Genomic DNA, 25,122 nt, shown 5'->3' with positions numbered 1-25,122 from the left:
GGTTCGCAGGAGAGCCTCTGTAAAGTTTGGAAGGTAGGAGACGAGGTACAGTCAGAAGTAAAGCTGTGAGTACCTGCCGTGAGTCGTGCTTCGGTAGCTCAGATGGTAGAGCACTTGCCAGCGAAAGGCAAAGGTCTCGAGTTCGAGTCTCGGTCGGGCATACAGTTTTAATCTGCCAGGAAGATTCAGATTCTAGTAACTTGGCTACATTCTGACTGAATTTCACGTGAGGTGTATGATTAGGATGAAATGACAGGTTGTATCAGTTTCTTTTAAGTTCAAGAATGTTTACTAAAACACAGCTTAAATACAAAAAATTACCTGGTGGCTATAGACTTGGGTATGGTGAACAGTTATGGTGGCTACACTACCCACAGTACGGCCTGCAATTGTCTTGCTATATGGGCTCCATTTCTCTTCTTGCCGTCGTTCAGGTCTAAGTACATTAGCCCAACAACTCGCAGGTATGCCGTAAGCCGTTTGCAATCTTCATCCGAGGCATTTTTTTGCAAATTTGCAGGCAAAGCTTCTCCTGCTTCACAAAGGTGTTGCCCCAATCACTGCTGCCTAGAGACTGTGTGAATTACTTCCTGCAATTGCTCTAGGTAGCGCGTCAATTCGCCCTTGCCACTTTTTCCACTCCCAGAGCCACTTTCGTTTCAAACAAGAGCACGCTGGCTTTTACATAACACATATTATATGAACATCAATTTTTTATATTGTTCCTAAGTGTGACAATGTCTTAAAGTGTCAAATTTACATAAATATGAGCAATTTATACACACAAATATTTTTAAATACATAATGTCATCAGAAACTTACTTAACTTAATAAAAAAATTACAAAGTATTTTTGATACATTACTCACATATAATGCAAAGAACTTCAGATGTCAGTATGAACGCTTTATATCTGCAAAAAATATAGTACCACATGTGAAAATTTTAAAGCAAAAAAAATTAAATTAACGATAAACAAATAATGTTATTATAGGGAAAAGTAAATTAAAAGTTTGCAGCACCTTTGTTATCAGGTCTGCACCCTTCCCTATAAATGTGGGACATGGATAAATCTTACAAAGCACGAATCTCGACTACACAGCTCTCATTTCCGCTGTCTCTGGAAGATCCTTCAGATCTCTACAACTCAAAAGCATAACAAGCCTTCATGTTCTCCTGAGCCATCGACGTCTAAGGTGATGGAACATGTCAAATGCATGGATCCTGAACAAATACCGCAGAAACTGCTGTACAGAGAACTTCAAGAGGGTGTGAGGCCATTGGGAAGATGGCACCTTCGCTTCGATGATGTTTGCAAGAGAGAAATGACCAAGGTCAGTGTTAATCCAGGTTACTGCAAAAGTACTGCTGATGACCGTGCCCAGTGGTGACTAAGGGTGTGAAAAGGAGTCAAGCTTGCAAAGTACGAATACAAACAAAACAAAAAATGTTCAAATATGTGTGAAATCTTATGGGACTTAACTGCTAAGGTCATTAGTCCTCTAACATTCTGGGTAGTGCCTGTTTGTTCTATATCGTGTCTCCCTACCACTATCGCGTAACGAAGCTCTGAGCGTGTCTTTTAGGGAATTGACTAGTTTGAACCTGGGACCTGTTGCTAGTAAGGAGACGCCAGACCACACATGACATGTAGAATTCAGAAGAGTTCAGTGAGACTAGCGATGATATAACCAAATACTTAATGATTTCAGCTTCAGCTACACTGCACTCCCTGTAAAAGAATCTTAATACTAACTAAATTTAGTGGAATGGGTTCAAGGCTTTCCTATTTTCAGTCAGCTGGTAAAATAACGTCGCAAAAGCAGTTAAGTTTACCATTGGAAATTTTATTCTACTCACGAAACATTGTTTATAAATTGCATTATTGATAAAAGGAAATGTTTTAATACAGGATGGTAAAAACCAACTGCGTTCAACAAAAAATGTGAACGAATATTCCCTGAGTGGGTTTCCAAGTTCTACAATGGATCGAAGGATGACCTATGCCATATCACATCTATAATCTAGGTTTAAATTAAGTTTCACAAAAGAGAAAACTATCAAAATGGTCTACAGTGACTCTCAATTATCTTTAATTACTAACCTAACTTGTCGTAAATTACAGTCGCTGATGTGGCTTCTCAGTAACTATATAACAGAAAAATCATCGCGTTTCAGATTTTTACTTCAAGTGGCAAATGTGAACACCATGAGCTTTAATTGACGATCGACACTAGTATTACGCAAAAAAGGGCGTGTAACAGATGAGACTTCTGCAGTTCTGAGTGAAGCTTTATGCACTGTTATGCGGCATCGCGTGCATTCATTACCTTGTCGGTGGTTAGGCAGCTTCAGGGGGGCAGCGGCCGGCGCAACATCCATCCTGCTCGCCGTCTCGGAACTAACTAACTTCTTCTAACTTCTCCTTACTACAATTTACCGAAGTTGGTTATAAAAAAACTATCTGGCTGTGTTTTCATCTGACCAATCAGGGTCTAAATGTTAACCTTCAGCTCCGCCTACAACAGTAATGTCTATACAATGAGAAACGTTATACTTTTCGTAGTGCGGCAATGTTTTTAAAGTTTGCAACGTAACAGAGACGCGAAAAAGTCTCACGCTAAAACTTGCTGCTGGTGTGGTCCTTTTCGTGTTATCGTAAGATCTATACTGTTTTTCTGGAGGGCTCTAACTTTTAAAATGGGTTGGGGGTTGGTTCTTGACGTAACAGAGACGCGAAAAAGTCTCACGCTAAAACTTGCAGCTGGAGTTGTCCTAGTGGTTAGCTGGCGACGTGGGTGTCCAGTCCGTCCCTTATCGTAGGGCCTTCTAGCTTAACATGGTTGTGCTCTCGACTTCTGTTCTCGTTTCTCCCCTCGGAACTGCGTCTGTCTCACGGTGGGAAGGTATGACATGCATTTAGGCATTCTTGTGTTAGTCTGTGGTATACCATTTGCTCACTTGTTACTCGTATTACTTTGGTTAATTTAATGTCACGATTTACTCGGAGCTATGTGACGTACTACTGGATTTGCTTATCATCTAAGGGTTTTCATGGAAGGTGTTGGATTTGCCTGACATCTTACAGTCCCTAACCTTACACACTACTTAACCTAAATTATCCTAAGGACAAACACACACACCCATGTCCGAGAGAGGACTTGAACCTCCGCCAGATCAGCCGCAGTACGAATACACACAAGAACAACTTAGAAAGAGGACAAGACGGAAATTGCCCAAAGTACAGTAGGGACTGCCACTTTCTAATGGGACTTTTCAGCCACAACTGACATTCCAGACTCTGAATCAAGTATGCCGCACCGTCATCGCTCGAGAATGGGTGGATGTCAAGGTACTGTGATACCTTGCTTCCTGCCAACTTTCATCTTTCTACGCCAACGGCAAGTACTGCAACTTTCGATAAGTGAGTTTGCGAATATCAAAATATGTCACTGAAATGGCCGTTTCGTTTCATTGTATTGCCTTCGAGGCTTAATTACAAGTTACTATAGACCTTAGTATGTAATATAAATGTGAACGTCATACGTCTACTCGTTACTCAGGAAAAGGGGTCTTCATAGAGGGAGGGACAGACAGGCAGGCAGATAACGAATGAGAAAATTCTTTTTCGTATGATATAATTACATATTTACAATTTTTGATTTTTTTCTTCTATTTGTACTGTGAAACCTTTCTTCTTGGCACATTTCATTATTCTTGGCCATCGGAAAGTACTCAACAGGTTTGCGAGTATAAAATTGACTCATCTTTTGATTACATGGAGTTAGAAGCCTTCATTTATTACAACACCAAGGTACTGTGTATTTTAGTATGTAACGTAAATGTTAACTTGATATGTGTTCAGATCCTTAGGAAAATGGGTTTAACAGATGGACAGACAGACAGAAGCCAAGAAGTCAGATGGCAAATGACAAAAATATTTTTCGTGTGATATAATTACAAATTAAAGATTTCCGAATTTGTTTCCTTTAGTTGACTTGTGAAAACCCTCTGCTTGACAAGGTATTGTGTATTTTAGCATGTAATATAAATGTTAATTTGATATATGTCCAGATCCTTAGGAAAATGGGTTTAACAGATGCAGAGGGAGACAGAAGTCAAGAAGTAAGACGACAAATGACAAAAATATTTTTCGTGTGATATAATTACAAATTAAAGATTTCGGAATTTTTTCCTTTAGCTGACTTGTGAAATCCCTCTACTTGCCAAATTTTATGGTTCTAGGTCAGTGGGAAGTACCCTATACGTTTTGATGAGTGACTTTTCGAGTATCAACATATGTGACATAAATCGCCGTATCTTTTTATTGCACTGACTTACAAGCTTCAGCTTTTTACACCGTCAGGGGACTTAGTATGTAGCATAAAATTAAACTTGACACGTCTGTTCGTTACTGAGAGAAACAGTCGGTTAGAAACACGGGCAGACAAACAGAAAGACATCAAAGTAGTCTTGTAAGGGTTCCGTTCTCACCGATGAAGGTGCGGAAACCTAACAACAGATCAGCACTGTCAAAAAGGGCATTCATGGCCAAGAGTGTCTACTAGTATTAGAAACATTGGGCAGCTTACTCGCACGGATACATCAGTTACATAAGAGACGCTTAAAACTTCTCTTGCGATTTAAAAAAAAAAAAAAAAAAAAAAAAAACTGAGTGAATGAATCAAGGATGAACTTGAACGGATGTCGCGGGGCGCCCGCACCGAACAAGTGCAACGAACAAAATGAGATCAACGAATAAAAGTGGCTACCGTTGAGTTTCGTAAGACGCACGTGTATGAGGCGACAACCGACTCCTGCTCATACCTTCATTTCTGTGCAACAAGTGTAAATTCTGCGAGATTAATAAAATTTGCACCTACACTATTCGCTCTTGCTAAACTAGCAAGCTCTCACCGCTACGCAGGTTAACTGCCAAATGGAACCTGCCTCTAAGTCTGCAGCTCGAAGCGTCGAGTTGAAAAGCAGTTCTGGGTACCTTAACAGATTGCATAAATAAGAATTTCGCAAATCACGACAGGCAAACATTTTCAGGAAAACTCTACGCGTTTCTTCATTTACTTGTCGATATTAATAAGCACGTTTGTTCTAATAATTCAATTAAAAATAGTATGTAGTGAAATAACATGAATTTCACTACAACTTCATGCAGATACAAATGGTTGTTTTAATTATATTACCTCTTAAATGTCATATAAAATGAATAATATGACCAGTGATGAAAGAAAAAAAATTAAGGGTAAACGGGAGTCGAACAGTCACCTTGGACATGTTCATCTTAAGATCCACTAACCACCTGACCACATAACCATACGATCGGATATATCCGTCACGTAATAAACCCGTAAAAATTCTCTCGCTATTCTCTCGGAATTGCCAGAGTGGTCCACCTTAATACTTGCACCTAATGTTGTTTTAATGGCCTACTAAAAGTGCACAAAGTTTGAAGTCAATCAGTGATCCCAACGTCGTGGCCTTACCTTGTACATTGAAAAGGTCCAGGTCTGAAAGTTTGGTGTTGAACAGGAGTCGTCCAGAGAAGCGCAGCGGTGGACAGGGAGGCAGCAGCGACGGCGACATCGGAGAGCGTCAGTCTCAAACAGATGGACGAACTGCCGGCTGCGGGCAGAGCACCATCTTACATCCTTGCCGCGCGGATGATTACAAGTTTCTCGTTGGCTGATTCTGTTGTTTGCGGTCGCATAACGTAGCCCGATCGGCGCGTGCCGCTGACCGGAGCTTGCGTCGAACGCTGGTGGCCCGACGGCTAACTTCTTGTGGTACCAAGATCGACTGCTGTAGTTCGCAGTCGCGGGAATTTCAATGCCGCAGTTCGCAAACGGTCGGTAGTCGGCGCCTTACGGAGGGCGCGCGCCACAGCAGTCGGGACACGTCTCAGAGTGAAGGAGTGTGAGAAAAGGTATCGGCCGACTCCTTTTCAAAGGAACCATCTGAGTATTTGCATTATGCGAATTACGGAAGCCACGGAAAACCTGAATCTGGGCCGGGTGGAGACGTGGACCATCGGCTTCTCGAATACGAGTTAAGTGTGTGAATCACTGCAACAGCTCGCTAAATATTCCAAGAGGGCTAAACGAAGATATTCTTTCGACCCACATGTATCACGCGAAATGACTGTGGCAGAAAAATCCATGAAATCAGAGCCTATACACTATCAGAGCAAAAGTATCCGGAAATCTTTCAATTGGCTTTCATATGGGGGTATGCACACATGACGGCCTCGGCACTTCTGGAGACACGTTCAGTGAGGTATCTCAATGTATGTGGAGGAATGGCAGCCTGTTCTCCGTCAGGAGCCAAAAACAGAGAAGGTAGTGCTGTTGGAAATTTTCGATCTGGAGCGAAGTCGACGTTTTGACTCATCCGTTGAGTTCAGATCGGTACTCTGGGCAGGCCTTTAAATTTCAGGGACGTTGCTGTGCATCGGTGCTGCTTTACGCTAGTGCAGTGCTCATACAAACAGCCGTCTCCAAAATTTTCCTTTACTGAACATGCTACATAATGCTGTAGGGTGGTGTAGTAATTTTTTCGTGTTTTAAGTATTTGTGTGTTGGATGTGTAAGGGTGTGTGTGTGTGTGTGTGTGTGTGTGTGTGTGTGTGTGTGTGTGTGTGTGTGTGTGTGTGTGTGTGTGCGTGTGTGTGTGTGTGTGTGTATGTACTTGTGCTGTTAGTAATACATCGTAAGATCCCATAAGACACTACATATAACACATTCATTACAACTACTTATCACGGCGGAGTATTGTTATTTTTGATATTGTTAAGTATTTTTATATTCAAGTGCCTGATAAACAAACCACATTTGAATACGTAAAATAAGTTACGAACAGATTGGTGTGAAGCAACTTTATCTTCTACGTTTAGAAATATCTCAGGGCTGTAATTAAATATGCCATCGGCCTTGTCGCAGGTTTAACACCGGTTTCCGTCGGATCACCGTAGTTAAGCGCTGTCGAATCCTGCCTCGGGCATGAATGTGTGTGATGTCTTTAGGTTAGTTAGGTTTAAATAGTTCTAAGTCTAAGGGACTGATGACGTCAGATATCTCATAGTGCTTAGAGCCATCTGAACCATTTCTTTTGTAAGCGCTGTCGGGCTGGTCTAGCACTTGGATGGGTGACCATCCTGTCTGACGGGCGCTGTTGGCAAGCGGGGTGCACTCAGCTCTTGTGAGGCAAACTGAGGAGCTACTTGACTGACAAGTAGCGGCACAGGTCTCGTAAACTGACATACAGCCCGGAGAAGGATGTGCTGACCACATGCCCCTCCATATACGCATCCAGTGATGGCTGTGGGCTGAAGATGACACGGTGGCCGGTCGGCACCGTTGGATGGACTTTAGTTTAGTTTTTGTAATTAAATGTGTTTTCATTCGAATAATATTCTACATTTTCGTGGTTTCTCGTGCAGAAACACCTCTTACATGGCAGAATTATTATTAGTTCAAAGCTAATTGCTTTCTTAACCGTGAAAATCTCGTCACTCGAACAAATGATAGCCGTGAAAGGGTAGCCACAGGAATGCTGAATATCGATACGACTCTTTGCAAAATGATGGGAGTTTACTTTAGTATGTTTACTCAAGAATAAATGGTTCAAATGGCTCTGAGCACTATGGGACTCAACTTCTGAGGTCATTAGTCCCCTAGAACTTAGAACTAGTTAAACCTAACTAACCTAAAGACATCACACACATCCATGCCCGAGGCAGGATTCGAACCTGCGACCGTAGCGGCCTCACGGTTCCAGACAGCAGCGCCTAGAAACGCGCGGCCACTACGGCCGGCTACTCAAGAATACTTGCAAGCCCTCACCATTTTTCTTTAAGCAACTCAATATTGGATTAATCTGAGCAAGAATCTACCGTCTTACAAATGGTTGTGAACAATACAAATCAGAACTCGCGCTGCACCGCACGTTATTAATCTCCGAAAAAAAGCACAATTAAATTTCCTCGAATGTAGGTGTGCTACCGCTACTGAAATATGTGGCTTGATTGTAAATAACACCATATATTTACCAAAAGTACGTTACAAGATACATACGTATCCATCAAAGTCTTTCCCATGTGAAGATTCGAGCAAAAGTAAGACAATTATGAAAATCTCTTTCTATTGTTTTGTTGTTCTAAAACCACGGATTGTCCTGCAATATCGACTCCTCTTTTCACATACATTACAGTGACAGAATTACTGTTCTTTTTTGTTGTATTCTTTTGCACACAGAATAACATTTCATTTAAACATGTCATGTCAATCGTCTCGTTCCCAGAGGACTAGTGCAGTGTGTTCATATTCTTCCCAAATTTAGCGTTTAGTTAAGCACAGTAAGGGACCTACAAACAAAGAACGATAAACACTTTGCTATCATACCATCGCCTCGCCTGAGCTTTGCTGTTGGCACTACGGCAGTTAACACTGTCCAGGCATTCACAAAACCCAAATGTTTCCATCGGATTGCCGCGGAGTATACACTCATGCTCATAAATTAAGAATAATGCTGATACATGGTGAAACAACGCTCTGGTGGGCGGTTTGAGGGGTTTAAATCACTTCGAGGTATGACCATGCGGTGCATTTGACCTGCGGTCGTCGCGCGGAGGCGCTGCCAGCAGAGGTGTTTCGGTGCACGTTAGAGTACGCTGCATCGAGTAAGTGTGCAAACGTCTTCAGAGGTGGTAATGGTGACTGTGTGTTGTAAATGGCTCAAAGCTGACGTTATGAGGGGTAGGATACTGGGGCGACTGGATGCTGGTCTAACGTAGCAGATCGTCGCATGGGACCTCCGTGTGCCACAAAGTGTGATCTCATGATTATGGCAATGATTCCAGCAGATAGGAAACGTGTCCAGGCCCTACAGTACGCGACGTCCACAGTGTACAGCACCGCAGGAAGACAGATATCTCACCATGAGTGCCCGCAGCTGGCCATGGAGTACTGCAGGTAGCCTTGGTCGGGACCTTACCGCAGCCACTGGAACAGTTGTCTCCAGACACACAGTCTACAGACGACTGAACAGACATGGTTTATTCGCCCGGAGACCTGCAAGGTACATTCCAATGACCCCTGCTCACACGAAAGCCCGTAAAGCCTGGTGTCAAGAACACAGTACATGGTCATTGGAACAGTGGTCCCAGGTTATGTTTTCGGACGAGTCCAGGTATAGTCTGAACAGTGATTCTCGCCGGGCTTTCATCTGGTGTGAACCAGGAACCAGATACCAACCCCTTAATGTCCTTGAAAGGGACCTGTATGGAGGTCGTGGTTTGATGGCGTTGGCTGGGGTGGGATTATGATTGGTGCACGTACAACCCTGATGTATTTGACAGAGGCACTGTAACAGGTCAGGTGTATCGGGACGTCATTTTGCACCAGTATGTCCGCCTTTTTAGGGGTGCAGTGGGTCCCACCTTCCTCCTGATGGATGATAACGCACGACCCCACCAAGCTGCCATCGTGGAAGAATACCTTGACACAGAAAATATGTGAATGGTGTGGCCTGCCTGTTCTCCAGACCTAAACCCCATCGAGCATGTTTGGAATGTTCTCGGTCGACATCTCACTGCACGTCTTCAAACACCTAGGACACTTCAGGAGCTCCGATGGGCACTGGTGCAAGAATAGGAGGCTATACCACAGCAGCTGCTCGACCACCTGTGTACGTGTGGATGGTGATCGTATCCCATACTGATATCAGGGTACATGCGCAGGAAACAGTGGCGTTTTGTAGCACATGTATTTCGGGACGGTTTTCTCAACTTATCACCAATACCGTTTACTTACAGATCTATGTCGTGTGTGTTCCCTATGTGCCTATGTTGTTAGCGCCAGTTTTCTGTAGGACCACGTTGTGTGGCACCACATTCTGCAATTATCCATAATTTATGAGCATGAGTGTAGTTTGATGCTTCACTCCAAAAGATTCGTTTCGGGTCGTTCACTGTCCAATGGCGTCGCTCTTTACGCCGCCTGAGGCGTCACTTAGCACAGACTACAGAAATGTGTGGCTTATGAGGAGAAACTCGACCATTGTACCCCCATTCTTTTTTGCCCGCTACGCACAGAGTGCTAGATAGACTGATGGTAGCATTCTGGAATCCTCGAGTGATCCCTTCCTTTGATTTCTTACGATTAAAAAAAGTCGCCTTCCGTAATGTTCTACAATTTTTGGCAGTCACTACATGAATCCTGTATAGTCTTCGTTTAGTTGAGGTTGTTCCTTCGCGCTTCCACTTGATAGTCACATCACACGACAAAAAGGTTTCGATGGTGGTGAACAACAGCCGTGTAGTATCTTTTTCCAAAGAATAAATCCTATTTGACTCTATACTACTGTATTTTTCTTCTGTACTATCTAGATTTTGACTTTTGTGCCGTTATCAAGTACAACGCTGAAAGTTTTAAGACCTTTAACAGACGATATTTGGTAAAGTCCGTCCAAAGTAGATAAATAAGACTAGCACTTGCCTTTATGATGCAACTATTTATTATTGAATAGTTACATCTGAAAGGTATCTGCTAGTCTAATTTACCTCCCCAGGGCTAATACCACAAGAAAATTGTTAATGCTTTAAAAACGATTATCATTGTACTCGATAGTGGCAAAAGGCAGAAATATAGGTGTTTCAGCAGAAAAATACAGTAATTTACAGTCAAATGTCAATTTATTCTTAAACAAAAAATCACCAACATATGACTTGGGTAACTTTAGAAGATGTGAAATGTTCTGGATGGATTTGTAACTTAAGTGACGTCCAATAGCATGTCCACATCCGAAGTCAATGAGCTCTACAGAACGATCCATTCTGCTGTCACTGCTTCTCCTCTGACAACACAACACTCCTCTCCTTTTACACTCGCAGGTCCGCCTCTCGTGACATTTAGTGTTTAGTTCCGCATTCTATAGCGGTGTCTGGATATTTTTGATCAAATAGTGGATGTAGGAACCTTCTGCGTTCTCACTCCCTCGGAATTTTAACAGTAAACCACAAGGTGACGCACAACTCTCCTTTAATGTCTGGTGGAGTTGGACAAGCATCTTTGTGGCGCTTCCGCCCATACTAAGCAAAATGGTGAGGTAACGTGTTGCTCCTTCTTGGATTTTTTTCTGTTTCATTTATTGATGATTATTCCTTCTAGTAATTGTCCAAGCCAGACGAGCAAGGGTCGAAGTCCCACGGAACGATGGTTTTGTAAACTATACTTCCTAGAGATTCTTCCAATGAATCTCAGAGAGGCATATGCTTTCTCTGCGATTAATTTCATGAGATCTTTTGATTTTAAGCCAAACCGTTCGCATTCTCCCAGGTAATGACGAAACTGCATCCAGTGATTGTTGTGCAACTGTGCAATCACACAACAATGTGTCATTCTCTGTGTTTATGCTCAGTCCTTTAAACTTTTTTATGCTGTCGGTCAAATGACAATCCCTTCCCAAATCCTCGATCATCCACAGCTCCTTTTGCTTTTCGTTAAAAAGTTTTCGAGCGTTGTGATTTTTCTGTAAGAAATTACGTATGCTGTAACCATATGTAAGGACACTTCCATAGCATTTGAACACTCAGAAATCTCGCTGTACTGAACATAGACTGTTACAACGAAACCAAGCACAGCTAAAACAGAAAGAACCGTAGACGGTTAGAAACAACCGTCAACACTTGACTATGTTACATCTGCAGCACTGACCTATTCGACCATGTCAGTGTTTTTTACGCTCTTTTAACATGGTTATGGCCAGATAAGTTACGTGCGCACCACATGCTACGTCTATTTTATCACCTCTTGAGTGCAGAAACCAATTACCTATCATGTCGACATAATCGAAACACAAGATCTCGTTTATCTAGGTAGTCTAGCGGTGCCCACACCTAAAATAAAAATATTCGCAAACTCCTTCTCTGTCATTGCTGTCCATCTACGGAGCAAACTACCAAGGTTTCTTTATATGATTAAATGTACTGCTACTTTTAAGCTCAAGCAGTTCATTCTGTCTTCTGTCACATCAGTAATGCCCCCCTCCCACCCCCACCAAATTTAAAATATATTACCAGTTTCACTCTGTCAAACAGTTCAGAAAATGCTCCCTTATTCCTCCTCCGTATGTATCAATGTATGATCTCCTCCTAAGCCCACAGATCCATTTTAACCACACTTTGTAAACATAACACCCTTCTGTCTGGAAGTAAGTACTGCATGAATAAGAACAAGAATTGAGGTGGTGCTGAATTACTAGGTAGAAAGAGAGAGGGTGGGACGAGAGGAGTAGAGAGATGGGGAGGACGAGATGGACAGAAAGGAGGATGGGCTACACAGAAAGAGGATGAAGGAGTAGAGGGATAGAGAGACAGGGGAGGAGTACATGAACAAAGAAAGGAGGACGAGGTGAACAGAGAGGAGAGGAGAATGGGTTACACAGAAAGAGGAGCAAGGAGTTGACAGATAGAGAAAGGAGATGCACCGAAAAGAAGAAGGTGGACAGAGGGAGGGGGAGGAGTAGATGGAGAGTAAGGAGAGGGGGAAGAGATGAACTCTGGGAGGGTGAAGGAGGACATAGACATAGTGAGGAGGGAGGAGAAGATGGACTCAAAAGGAAGGAGGGAGAAGAGACGGACAGAGAGAGGCACTTACAGCATTGGTTGCTTGGTTGGTTTAAAACAAGGGGAGAGGGGGGAAGGGACCAAAGTACGAGGTCACCGGTCCCTTGTTCCTAATAAAACAACGCCACAAGTGCGAGAATAAAACAGACAAGATATATAACACAAAACTGAAAGAAACGAAAAACCACAAGAACGGAGGCAAGGCAACGAACAATAAAAGGAACAAAAGAGGACAAGAAAACCACAGAGAGACGCTAGAAACAGAAAAGAGTAAAACAAGGAGCAGAGTTCAGTGGCTGGCTGACCACGAGAATAAAAAGGAAAAGTCAGCCACTCTGCAACACATTAAAACCTCCAGCCTAAAATCACTAGGGAGGAGGACACAGCACATACGATAAAACTTAGATCAAATGATAAAACACACCCTCACGAACAAAACGTAAAACTAAATCAGCCAACGAGTCGTTGTCAGATAAAATGAGTGGCAGCGTGACCGTAAAGCAAGATTTCGTCGCTGGAGAGTCAAAGTGGAACAGTGCACCAGAATGCGGGCCACTGTCAACCAGGCGCCACACCGACACGGATGTGTGTCTGGCGCAAGAGGCAACCGCGGGCCGCCCAAGCGTGGCCAATGCGGAGCCAGCAGAGGACAACTGATTCCCTGCGAGAAGCCCGCATGGAAGACTTCCACACATTCGTCGTCTCGTTAATCACACGTAGTTTGTTGTGCGTACTGTTATGTCATTCCGTCTCCCAAAGCCTAAAAACCCTGCGCCGTAAGTCAGAACGCAGGTCAGGTTCAGAGATGCCCAGCTCCAGAAACGGTTCCCACATAGCATGTTTGGCCAGCCTGTCGGCAGGTTCGTTGCCTGGGATGCCGATGTGTCGTGGTGTCAACACAAACAAAACTGAACGACAGGGTCGTTCCAGGGCATAGATGGACTCCTGGATGGACGCTACCAAAGGATGGTGAGGGTAGCACTGGTCGATAGCTTTCAGGCTGCTCAAGGAGTCAGTACACAGAAGAAACAATTCCTCGGGGAATGAACGGATATATACTGAAGTGCACGAGATATGTCCACCAGCTCTGCATTGAATACACTGCAGCCATCAGGCAAGGAACTGTTCAATATGGCCTCTGTGGACAAAGGCGAAGTCAGCATTGCCATCAGCCATCGACCCATCTGTGTAAACCACTTCAGAGCCCCGGAACACTTCAAGAACCGAGAGGAAGGACAGCGGGGAGCATCAGGGTTAACGAAGTCTTTAGGGCCACGCGAAAATGCCAGGCGAAGCTCCGGCCTATAGGTACACCACGGAGGTCTACGTGAATGGACCTCGAGAAGAGGTGGTGAAGGGAGGACGCCAGTTCAGACAGAAGCGATCGCACCCGAACGCAATCGTTAGCCCTGACTTGGGCCGCCTATGCGGGAGGTGAACCACCGTGGTTGGGTTAATAGACGGTAATTAGGATGTTCAGGAGACCTATGAATGTGTGCAACGTAACTGGCGAAAAGTTGTGCACGTCTGATCTTCAACGGAGGGACTCCAGCCTACTCCAGTACCCTTGTCACTGGACTCGTCCTCAAAGCTTCTGCCGATAGTCAAACTCCGCAATGGTGTAATGGGTCGAGCAAACGCAATGCTGAGGGTGACGCCGAACCATAAATCACACTCCCACAGGCAAGGTGGTACTGAACAAGGGCTCTGCAGAGCTGCAGCAGCGTGGAGCGATCTGCACCCTACTTGGTATTGCTCAGGCAACGAAGGGCATAGAGGTGCTTCCAACATTTCAGTTTAAGATGACGAAGATGAGGATAGAAGTCAAACGAGCGTTTAAAACCAGACCTAAGAATCGATATGTCTCCACTACAGTAAGTGGATCATAATTAAGGTAAAATACTAGTTCCGGTTGAACGGTACGATGTCGACAGAAATGCATTACACACTTCATGGCGGAAAACTGGAAGCCATGGGCTAGAGCCCATGACTGCGCCTTATGTGTGGCTCCCTACAGGCGACGCTTAGCAACACCAGTAATGGAGCAGCAGTACGAAATGCAGAAGTCGACTGCATACAGAGGTGAGATGGAGGGCCCAACAGCTGCTGCTAGACCGTTAATGTCCACTAAAAATAGACACTCAATACAGAGCCCTGCGGGACTCCATTCTCCTGGATATGGATTGAACTATGGGAGGCACCAACTTCGACGTGGAAAGTACGGAGGCACAGGAAGTTTTGGATAAAAATCTGGAGTGGGCTCCGGAGACCCCACTCATACAATGTGACAAGGATATGCTGTCACCAGGTCGTGTCGTATGCTTTACGTAAGTAAAAAAAAATAATAATAACGGCAACCATGTTTGCGTCTGGAAAAGGCTATTTGGATGGCAGACTCGAGGGACACAAGATTATCAGTGATGGAGCGACCCTGGCGGAAGCTGTCCTAACATGGAGTCAGTAGGCCACGTGACTACAGGACCCAAACCAACCGCCGACATACCATACGTTCCAGCAGCTTACAAAAAAAATTGGCGAGGTTGATGGGCCGGTGGCTATCCACATCAAGCGGGTTTTTACCGGGTCTGAGCACCAGAATGGTGGTACTCTCCCGCCATTGCGATGGAAAGACACTTTCACACCAGATCCAGCTGAAGATGATGAGGAGACGTCGCTTGTAGTCAGATGAGACATGTTTAATCATCTGGCTGTGGATATCAACAGGCGCAGGAGCTGTGTTGGGGCAATGTGCAAGGGCACAGAGGAGCTCCCACTCTGTAAATGGGGCGTCATAGGATTCACTGTGGCGTGTAGTGAATGAGAGGACTTTCCCTTCCAGCCGTCGTTTGAGATTGCGAAAGCTTGGGGGGGGGGGGGGGGGGCGTAAGTCTCCAATCTCCAATGCAGAGGCTCGAGCAAAGTGCTCAGCAAATTATTCGGCAATCGCGTTTGCGTCAGTAGATAACACGCCACTTATGGTAACACTGGGAACGCCTGCTGGGTTCTGGTACGCGAAAAGACGTTTGATCTTTGCCCAGACTTGGGAAGGTGACGCATGGCCCCCAATGTCGAAACGTATATCTCTCCCAACACTCCTGCTTCTGTCATCTGATAATTTGGCGAACGCGTGCACGGAACCATTTAAAAGATTTTTCAGGGAAGGGTGCCGCTTACGTAGCTGTAGAACTCCCTGGTGCTCCTTAATTGCATCAGCGACTTCCAGCGACCACCAAGGGACTGCCTTTCGCCGGAGGTACCCTAAAGAGCGAGGGATTGTGTTTCTGGCTTCAGAAACAATTTTTGTAGTCACCTGCTCAACCATCACATCGATGTTACAGGATGGGTGAGATTCAAATGTGACAGCAGAGGTGACAGTTCCCCAGTCCGCCTTGTTTAAAGTCCATCTGGGCAGGCGTCCGTTGGCCTGACGCTAGGGCAGTGACAGGAAGATGGGGAAGCGATTACTATTAAAATGTTCAAATGTGTGTGAAATCTTATGAGACTAAACTGCTAACGCCATCAGTCCCTAAGCTTACACACTACTTAACCCAAATTATCCTAAGGACAAACACACACACCCATGGCCGAGAGAGGACTTGAACCTCCACCAAGACCAGCTGCACAGTCAATGACTGCACCGCCCTAGACCGCTCGGCTAATTCCGCGCGGCGATCACTATCACACAGGTCGTCATGTGCTCTCCACTGGATAGATGGGAGAAGTCATTGGCCGAATAGCTACCATAGGCAGAGGTCGAACTGAGACAGTAAATAATTTTTTTCATAATGTGGGGCCACAGTCATAATATATTTCTTTAAAGTCAGTACCGCCGTTAGACTGTTTTTTATTTGCAGTGTTACATTTACACGATCATGATTTCGGCTTTACACCGCCATTATCAAGCGTTTTAATGATATATAGTGCCTAAGATGGCATACTGTGGTATTAAATATACACTATTAGACACATTGTCTAAGGTCAATATTTCTGGTAAAAGCCTGTATAACCACTGTATAACATTAAAACACTTGATAATGGCGCTGTAAAACCGAAATTATGATCGTGCAAATGTAACACTGCAAATAAAAAACAGTCTAATGGCGGTACTGACTTTAAACTGAGACAGTAAAGTTTCGACATCTCTGCCTCGTCCAGTAAACATGGTGTCACCCCACAATGGGTTATGGGCATTAAAATCTGCCAAAAGTAGAAAAGATACAGCGAATTGATCAATCGGTGTAACTATTACATTCAGGAGTACTGCATCATCTGGAGGAAGATATATATTGCAGACAATTACTTTCTGCGTTGTCCTTATTCTGACAGACACAGCTTCAAGAGAGCTTTGAAGGGACACACACGGAGTTTAGGACATACACGCAAACTCCACCTGACACTCGATTATAGTCGCTATGGTTCCTGTAATATTCTGTATAGCCACAGAGGGCAGGGTTCCGTATTGCCGGGAACCAGGAGGGCAATGCAGATTGCAGGTGTAAAGCTTAACAGTTGCTGTAGCTCAGCCAGGTGGTGGAAAAAAACGCCGCAATTCCTCTGGAAGATGGCGTCATCGTGAGGCTGGGAAGGATGGTCATTCAATGAGGCAATTTACGCCGCTGAATCACCTGCTGCCACCGACTTATTGCCTGAGCAGTCTATATCCATTGTGTCTCAGGGTGTGGCGAAATCTAGGTCCTCAGTGGACGCCAGAATCTCCACCCGGTCCTCAGGCGCAAAGCTTGTAGGTAGCGGTGGTGTGGATGCAACCGCAATTTCGTTGGTCTTAGGCGTCTTCTTTTTGGATTTCTCTCGCTGCTCCTCGGGTTTCCCTGACTGTAAGGACTTCTCTGGCTCATTCTCCAGGACTGAGGATGAGTGTGAAGCCCTACGACCAACTGCTTTTGGACTCTTCAGCCACTGGCGGGTGTCATCTTTTCCACTAGCCAAAATCTGGGAAGAGAGTGACCCAAGGGACAATTTCCTAGCGAGAGAAACCGAAGAAGATTTACACTTCTATGGTTTAAGTGGGAAGGAAGTCCCCGATGGTTTGGGGGGGGGGGGGGGCGTATTGGTCCCAAAGTAGCTGGTACAAGAGCAACAGGGAGGGAAATGCCACCCTCCATCAAGGGCAGGTGTAGTCTTCCGGCTCTGAGAGGTGAGTCTGGCGAGCAAGGCGAATGGTGTTCCCTGCAGTTGACGCAATGGGAGGCAGGGCACATGGAGTATTGGGATGTGATGGGCGTCCGCAATCTCGACATGTGAGGCTATAAGTACAGTGGGATGACATAAGGCCGAACTTCCACCACTTAAAGCACCGCATTGGGGAAGGGATATAGGGCTTTACATCACAGAGGTAGACCATCACCTTGATCGTCTCTGTCAAAGTATCACCGTCGAAGGCCAAGATGAAGGCACCGGTGGCAACCTGGTTATCCCTCGGACCCTGGTGGACACGCTGGACGAAATGTATACCTTGCCACTCTAAATTGTCGCACAGCTCATCGTCAGAGTGCAAAAGAAGGTCCCTAAAAAATATGATACCCTGGACCATATTTAAGCTCTTACAGGAACAGCCCTCAGTTCATGACTGAGCAGACGATGCTGTTTTAATCAAGACTGAACCAAATCTGATTTTGGACAAGCCCTCCACCTCCCCAGACTTGTCCTCTAAATGCTCAACGAAAAAATGATGCTTCATTGTCATTAAAAATTCCCCATTAGCTCTCGAACATACAAGGTACCGGGGCGAATAAGAACTGCTGCCACGCTTAAACTGATGTTCCTTCCATGGTGTGGCCGAGGAGGGCAATGATTTGGTGTCATACTTCTGTGCGTTGAATTGAGCTTGTGAACACTTAGAGACTGCTGGGTCTATACTTCATCAGGTCTTTTCCAGCCCAATGCCACCCACTATGGCCAGGAGCCCTCCCCACGGGCGCCAACCAGGTGCAGCAAAGACCACCTGGTAGGATGGCCACTGCCAGGAGTCCCGATGCCCCAGAGGAATGGTCATCAACCCCTTGGCATTTGTGGGGAGTTAACGGCGCAGGCATTAGCAAAGCGAATCCTGTGTTCTCAGGGGCCTACAACCAATAGTGTACATTGCAGCTCCACCACAATGGACTGTCTAATGTGCTGGGTATCAGGTGCAGTGAAGTCAATTGCCATCATCATTGCAGAAAGAGACATTGCATAGTGCATGGTGCAAAATGCACCCAGGAAGGTGTCCTCTCCCAAGGGATGGAGAATGAGTGGGACTGAAGAGCAACGACAAGAGAGTGGACTAGAGATCTCAATGCATGATGGACACGATGCACCATGTAAATTGCCCTTCCCGAATTGGCTCCCTCTTCGGAAAAATTTCGAAGAATGGAGGTCAAACCCTACAGGGGACCATCACATAAAGGCCGAAACCCCTTTGACCGAGAAGATCAAGATGATGGTCTACCACTGTGGTGTAAAGACCTATATCCCTCCTTTGATGTGGTGCTTTAAGTGGTGGAAGTTCAGCCATATGTCTTCCCGCTGTACTGATAGTGTCACATGTCGAGATTTGGGACGCCCATCATGTCCCAATACTCCACGTGCCCCGCCTCCCATCTGCACCAACTGCAGAGAGCACCATTCGCCTTTCTTGCCAAACTGCAGGATACTCCAGAAAGAAAGTATCTTCCACCACCACTACAGCAGGTCTGGCACCATCAGCTCTGCCAACGCCAGTCACCTCTCAGAGCCAGAAGACTACACCTTACAACAGGTAAGAATACCTTGGGCCTATTCTTACCCTCAGACCGACAGTGGGAGCACAAACAGGAGATCATGAACCGAGTGAGGGGGAGGAGAAGATGGAGACAGAGAAGAGGAAAAGGAAATGGACAAGGTGAGGAGGACGAGGCGATGGACAGAGAGAGTGGGAGGAGTAAATGGACAGACAGGGCAGGATGAGATAGAGAGATAGAGATAGACAGAGAGAAGATAGACAGAGAGAGAGAGAGAGAGAGAGAGAGAGAGAGAGAGAGAGAGAGAGAGAGAGAGAGAAAGAAAGAAAGAGAGAGGAGATGGAAATACACTGAAAGAGGGAGAGGACGAGATGGACAGAGGGGAAAGGAGATGGAAATACGGAGAAATTCGGGGAAAGCAGCTCAACAGCGAGAGGGAGTCGTCAGGGAAAGAGGAGAGAACGAGGTAGACAGAGAGAGAGGACAGTAAATGTTGGTGTTGTAGGCCTAAGGAAGTGGAGGAGGGGTAGTGGTAAAGGGCTGTGAGAAGGCAAGTGAACGCCATAGAGCGTGTGGCGTGTGAGGTGGAAAAGCAGGCAGAGGAGGCAGATGGTAGAGGGACATGTGAGGAGTCATGTGGAAGAGTAAATAAACACATAACCGCTCAAAGCCTATATTCAGCTAGTAAATAAAAACTGCAGCGTCAATTAGTCACGAATCGCGGCTGCAGCCCCGTACCAGAAGGCGCGGGCGCAGACGGCAGTCGGCGGCGTCCGTCAACCACTACTATCGCGACGGCGGCGCCACGCGGCCAGGCCGCAGCGCGCCAAGCGGCAGCCTCCGCGGCCGTCGCCTAGCAACCGCGATCGAGCGCTCGCTGCCCGGCCCGGCGGCGACCCCGCGCCCTGCAGCCGTGACGTCAAAGCGGCGCGCGCCCGCCATTGGCGCATCCCCGGCGCGCCGTGACGTCGGCACGCGCTTTTGGCGCCATCGTCAGGGCGTCGCGGCGCTCCCATTGGCCGGCGGAGGTGCTGACGTCACGGCGCCCACGCACGAGAGGCTGCTGCGCTCTCGCGCTCACACACACACATTCACGGTGCCCGCCTCGGCCAAATCGATTCCCATCCTGCGGCGACTCAATGATTGATGAGTCGCTTCCCCATTAATTGCGATCCCCCGCAAACAATTCCTGCGGACGAGTGGCTTCGTCCCTTGTTCACGCGCACACTTTTTCCGTCACAGCGCCGCATAAATATACGTGTACGTTCCGATATATCATGCATTGCACCGTGCATGCGCTACTAGCACACGCCTCCACCTTTAGCGATATCACTGGCGGTAACACGTTTAACGGAGTCAGTCAGGTAATGAGAGGCATGGAGTTATGAAACTCAGACTGCACTGAATTGCAAATGTGAAGAGTTGTTTAAGAATATATGCGACAATGTTACAGGTTTCATTTTACACTCGCGTCTATACTCTCCAAGCCATTGTGAAGTGCATGACAGAGGGTACTTCCCACTAAATCACTAATTAGGGCGTTTTCCCATTTCATCTCCATGTGGAACGCGGGAAGAACGAATGCTTAAACGCATCTGAGCACGCTGTTACTTGCCAAACGTTGTTCTCGCGATCGCTACAGGAGTATATTCTTACATTCCTAGACTAAAGCGGGTCCACTCAGTCGAGCTACGGTGAACATGAATAAGGAACTTTTATCTCATCAATCTCAGTGAGCAAGTGTTGTCATTCCTATGATACCGTCATGATTCCTGTGGACAACTCTGTCGTTCAAGATGGCAACAGCCGTGTTTGTAGAGGTGCAGGAATACATTCTTGATGCGATGAATACTCGGGCACCCGATTACATCTCGTCTGGTCCGCTAAATCATCCGATCCCAACACCATGGAACATATCTGGGACTGTTCGGAACTGTCTATCGGGAGGGAGGGCCAAATAACGAGGTTGTTGGTCCCATCACATTAGGGAAGGATGGGGATGCACGAGAATTAATTATCGATCAGTGATTTCAGTAGGCATGGTACGAATAAGGAGACTATTTCGCCAAGGTGAGGTCTTGTTGATCAGATGAAGTTTTCTGCAACTCATACACCCCTTTCTATTCGCGACAAGGGGCATTTGTACAAAAGTTGTTACTTCCGTAACTAGCCACAAGTAACAGCGACTTCACCTACGGTAATACAAATAATGCACTACAGTCCGTGCCAGAGGGTAGCCTTTACAGAGATTCACTCACCTTTCATTCCTCTGTCAAACGATAATCTCACGAGCGGTACGACGGAACTATATGAGGATTTCCTGATAGGGAGAACGCAGAATGTTATCTTGGATGGAGAGTCGTCGAAAGATGCTGAAGTAACTTTTGGTGTACCCCAGGGAAGTGTATTGGATCCCTTCCTGTTCACGTTGTATATTAATGATCCTTTGATTTTTCGTAGATGATGCAGTTACCTACTACGAAGTGCTGTCTGAACCAACATGTACAGATATACAGTGAGGTTCTGATAAGATTTCAGAATGGTGTAAAGATTGGCAGCTTGTTTTAAATGTTCAGAAATGAAAAAATAATGCACTTCACAAAACGAAAGAAAACAACGTGTTACCTTATATAGTATCAGTGAATCACAGTTGGAATCTACAAATTCATACAAATATCTTGGTGTAACGTTTAGTAGGGATATGAAATGGAACGCTCAGATAGACTCATACTTGGGTAGAACAGAATACTGTAGAAATGCAATCAGTCTACAAAGGAGATTGCTTACAAATCATTCGTGCGACCCGTCCTCTAATACTGCTCAAGCGTGTCTGGTCTGTGTCAAGTAGGATTAGCAGGGGATATTGAAAATATGGAGAAAAAGGCAACACGAACGGTCATAGAGGCAGTGTCAGAGAGGTGTTGAAACAACTGAACTGGCAGACCCTTGAAAATAGACGGATACTATCCCGAGTGGGTCTACTAACAAAGTTTCGAGAACCGGGTTGGTATGATGACTGTATGAATATACTACAACCCCGTACATATCTTTCTGTAAGGATCGTGATGATAAGATTAAATTTAATTACGTTACAAACATAGGCGTTCGAACCATCATTCTTCCTGAGTTCCTTACCTGAAAGGAACGGGAAAACGCCCTAATAACCGGTACAGTGGGATGTATCCTCTACCATGCACTTCACAGTTGTTTGCACAGTATAGATGTAGATGTAGATTGTTATACGCTCTGTGTCATATACCGGTCCTCCCAGGTCACCCAAAACGTTTTCTTGCCAAAAGCGAGAAACGTTGCAAAGAACAATTCTCAACTAAATTCCCTCTTTCTCACATTTGGTGTGGTCTACACCGATATATTACCTCAACAATACGTGTCCGTATTCCCTCGAAGTATTCTGTCAGAACGAATTGATAACGACCTCCCCTTTCACTTCTAGTAGGTGAGCGTGGCATATAGAAAAAAAAATCTTCTCGGTCACAGAAAATACTAATCGGAAATGCCAGGAGGGATTTGAACCCTGTTTCTTTCGAATCCAGTTCCTCAGATTTCACACTAACCTCCGTTGCGTAGCTCCGTTTCTAATACGAAATGTAAGCAATTCCAGTCTCCAGCTTTAAGGACTTGTCGAATGATTCAGTTAAGTAACTTTTTATTCGTGGATGATCAATTCTGCTCCCACGGCGAAGCAAACTTCCTGGTCTCCGATTACTATACAACTAACAACCGGCGCTGTCGTCTGATATGCCATTCAAAATTTTAATATTTTTCCTCTTTCGTTGTAGTACTGATCAGTGATTACGGCACAACACGTCATAATGGCTCTTCCCTGTAGGATGAGCAATACTTCCCCGCTTCCCCCTGTCCTAGTGAGCGATTTTCCATCCCACACACCATACTTCAGTGGAAAGCTCTTCGGTCTTTCTCTTGCCAGTTCTATTTAGTGACAGTGTGATGACGTGCACTATCCATGCAACTTTTTCATTTCTCTCTTGTTTAAATCATAAACATCAACATTATGTAGTATTTTCCAGTCATTAGTATTGCAGTCTGTTGCAGGTCGAAATGTTTTCTCTAAAACTTTGCATTCAGACATCTCTAATACACCTTCTTCTTGACTTTCTGGTCAGTGTCCACGCTTCAAGTCCTCTGGTTAAAACTGGTAGAGCAGATTAGATATCGTAGAAAATAGCTTGCTGTTGAAAGCTGTCATAACACGTGTTAGCGCTTTCAATTCGTGGTTTTCCGTCGATTATCATGGAGTTTACAGAGATTAACAGTGTGTTATGATAATTAAATTCACTGTTCACAGCAGAGGTTGCTTTGCATTACACGTCATAATGGCTCTTCCCTGCAGGATGAGCAATACTTCCCCGCTTCCCTCGAAGTATTCTGTCAGAACGAATTGATAACGAACTCCCCTTTCACTTCTAGTAGGTGAGCGTGGTCTGAAGGCTTGTGGCGTTCGTGGCGTTTATTACCTGTGTTGTATTTATTTACTTGTATTTCTTTGTTTTATTTAGCCTGAACAGATTAGGGCCTTGAGTCCCTTTCTTAAATAGAACCAGGAGCTTCATGTATATCGAAAATTATTAGATAACTTTCTTACTTTCTGTACATACTTGTTGTTACATTATGTACATATGACACATTATCGTATGAATAATTGGCGCTGTAATTATAAACACAAATACTAACAGTAAATAATAATAATAATGATAATAATAATAATAACAATAATAATAATAGTAATTACTGAAAAAAACTGGCCAGCAAATCCTATTAGAAAGAAAATCAGCACTAAACTTTTTATTAAATTTATTACATTTTTTATTAAATTAAATCAAACACGAACTACGACCGAATCAAAATGGTCTACTCTTCGGGCATCTCGATAACGTCAGTAGAACAAATGGACTAAAGACGAAAGCAGAGAGAGCAGATACCAAGAGGGCATTCTGGAGAATGCATGACAATTACAACAAAACTCGCATTTCCGCACACACTAAGGGTAGACGTTGCAACACTTGTAGATCTGTGCGTGAGCGACGATTTTGTCAACAGAAATGTTGATCTGAAAACATCCTGCTAGAAGAACGAAGGATGGGCACAGGATAAAAAAGAGGACGGTTACAGGCTAAAATCCCGTAAAGCGAAAGAGAAATTACGAAACCTCGGAGCAGACAATAGAAAATGATCAATGAAATATTACGGACATGCTCCGTAATTCCCTACAACGAGGCTTACACATACGTTTGTGATATACATCGAAATAGTAAACAGTGTACCATGGGTCGAGAAAGTTGAAAAGGACTCAGAGAACGCCCAGATCAAATATGTGGAAGTAGTTGACGGCAATCAGTTCAGTTTAAATAGGAGTACAACCAGAGAATGAGATAACAGAAACCAAATGAATTTATGAAAGAAAAATATCCCTCACTGAGAGAATGACAGCCGTATAGAAGACCAGAGAAAGAATAAAAAACGAATACATGATCCAAGAAGAGCCACATGTGAAAAGTGACAAAAATAATAATTATTATTATAATCATAATTAAAATAGAAGACGTTAAAAATAAGATTAATAGTCTGTTCATTAGATTAGGGCATTTGAATCCATGATTAATATCAAGAAGAACATACAGGATAACAACAGAGGAGAAGACAGCGAAAATATCTGTTTATAAAAGCAGGCTGTTTTTATAGAGAAGAGGGAGGGAAAGGTCTGATAATGGTGGTGTGTATTTAAGTA

Source organism: Schistocerca gregaria, chromosome 7, assembly GCF_023897955.1.
Source record: "Schistocerca gregaria isolate iqSchGreg1 chromosome 7, iqSchGreg1.2, whole genome shotgun sequence".
NCBI lineage: Eukaryota > Metazoa > Arthropoda > Insecta > Orthoptera > Acrididae > Schistocerca > Schistocerca gregaria.
Note: the sequence above shows the minus strand (reverse complement) of the source record.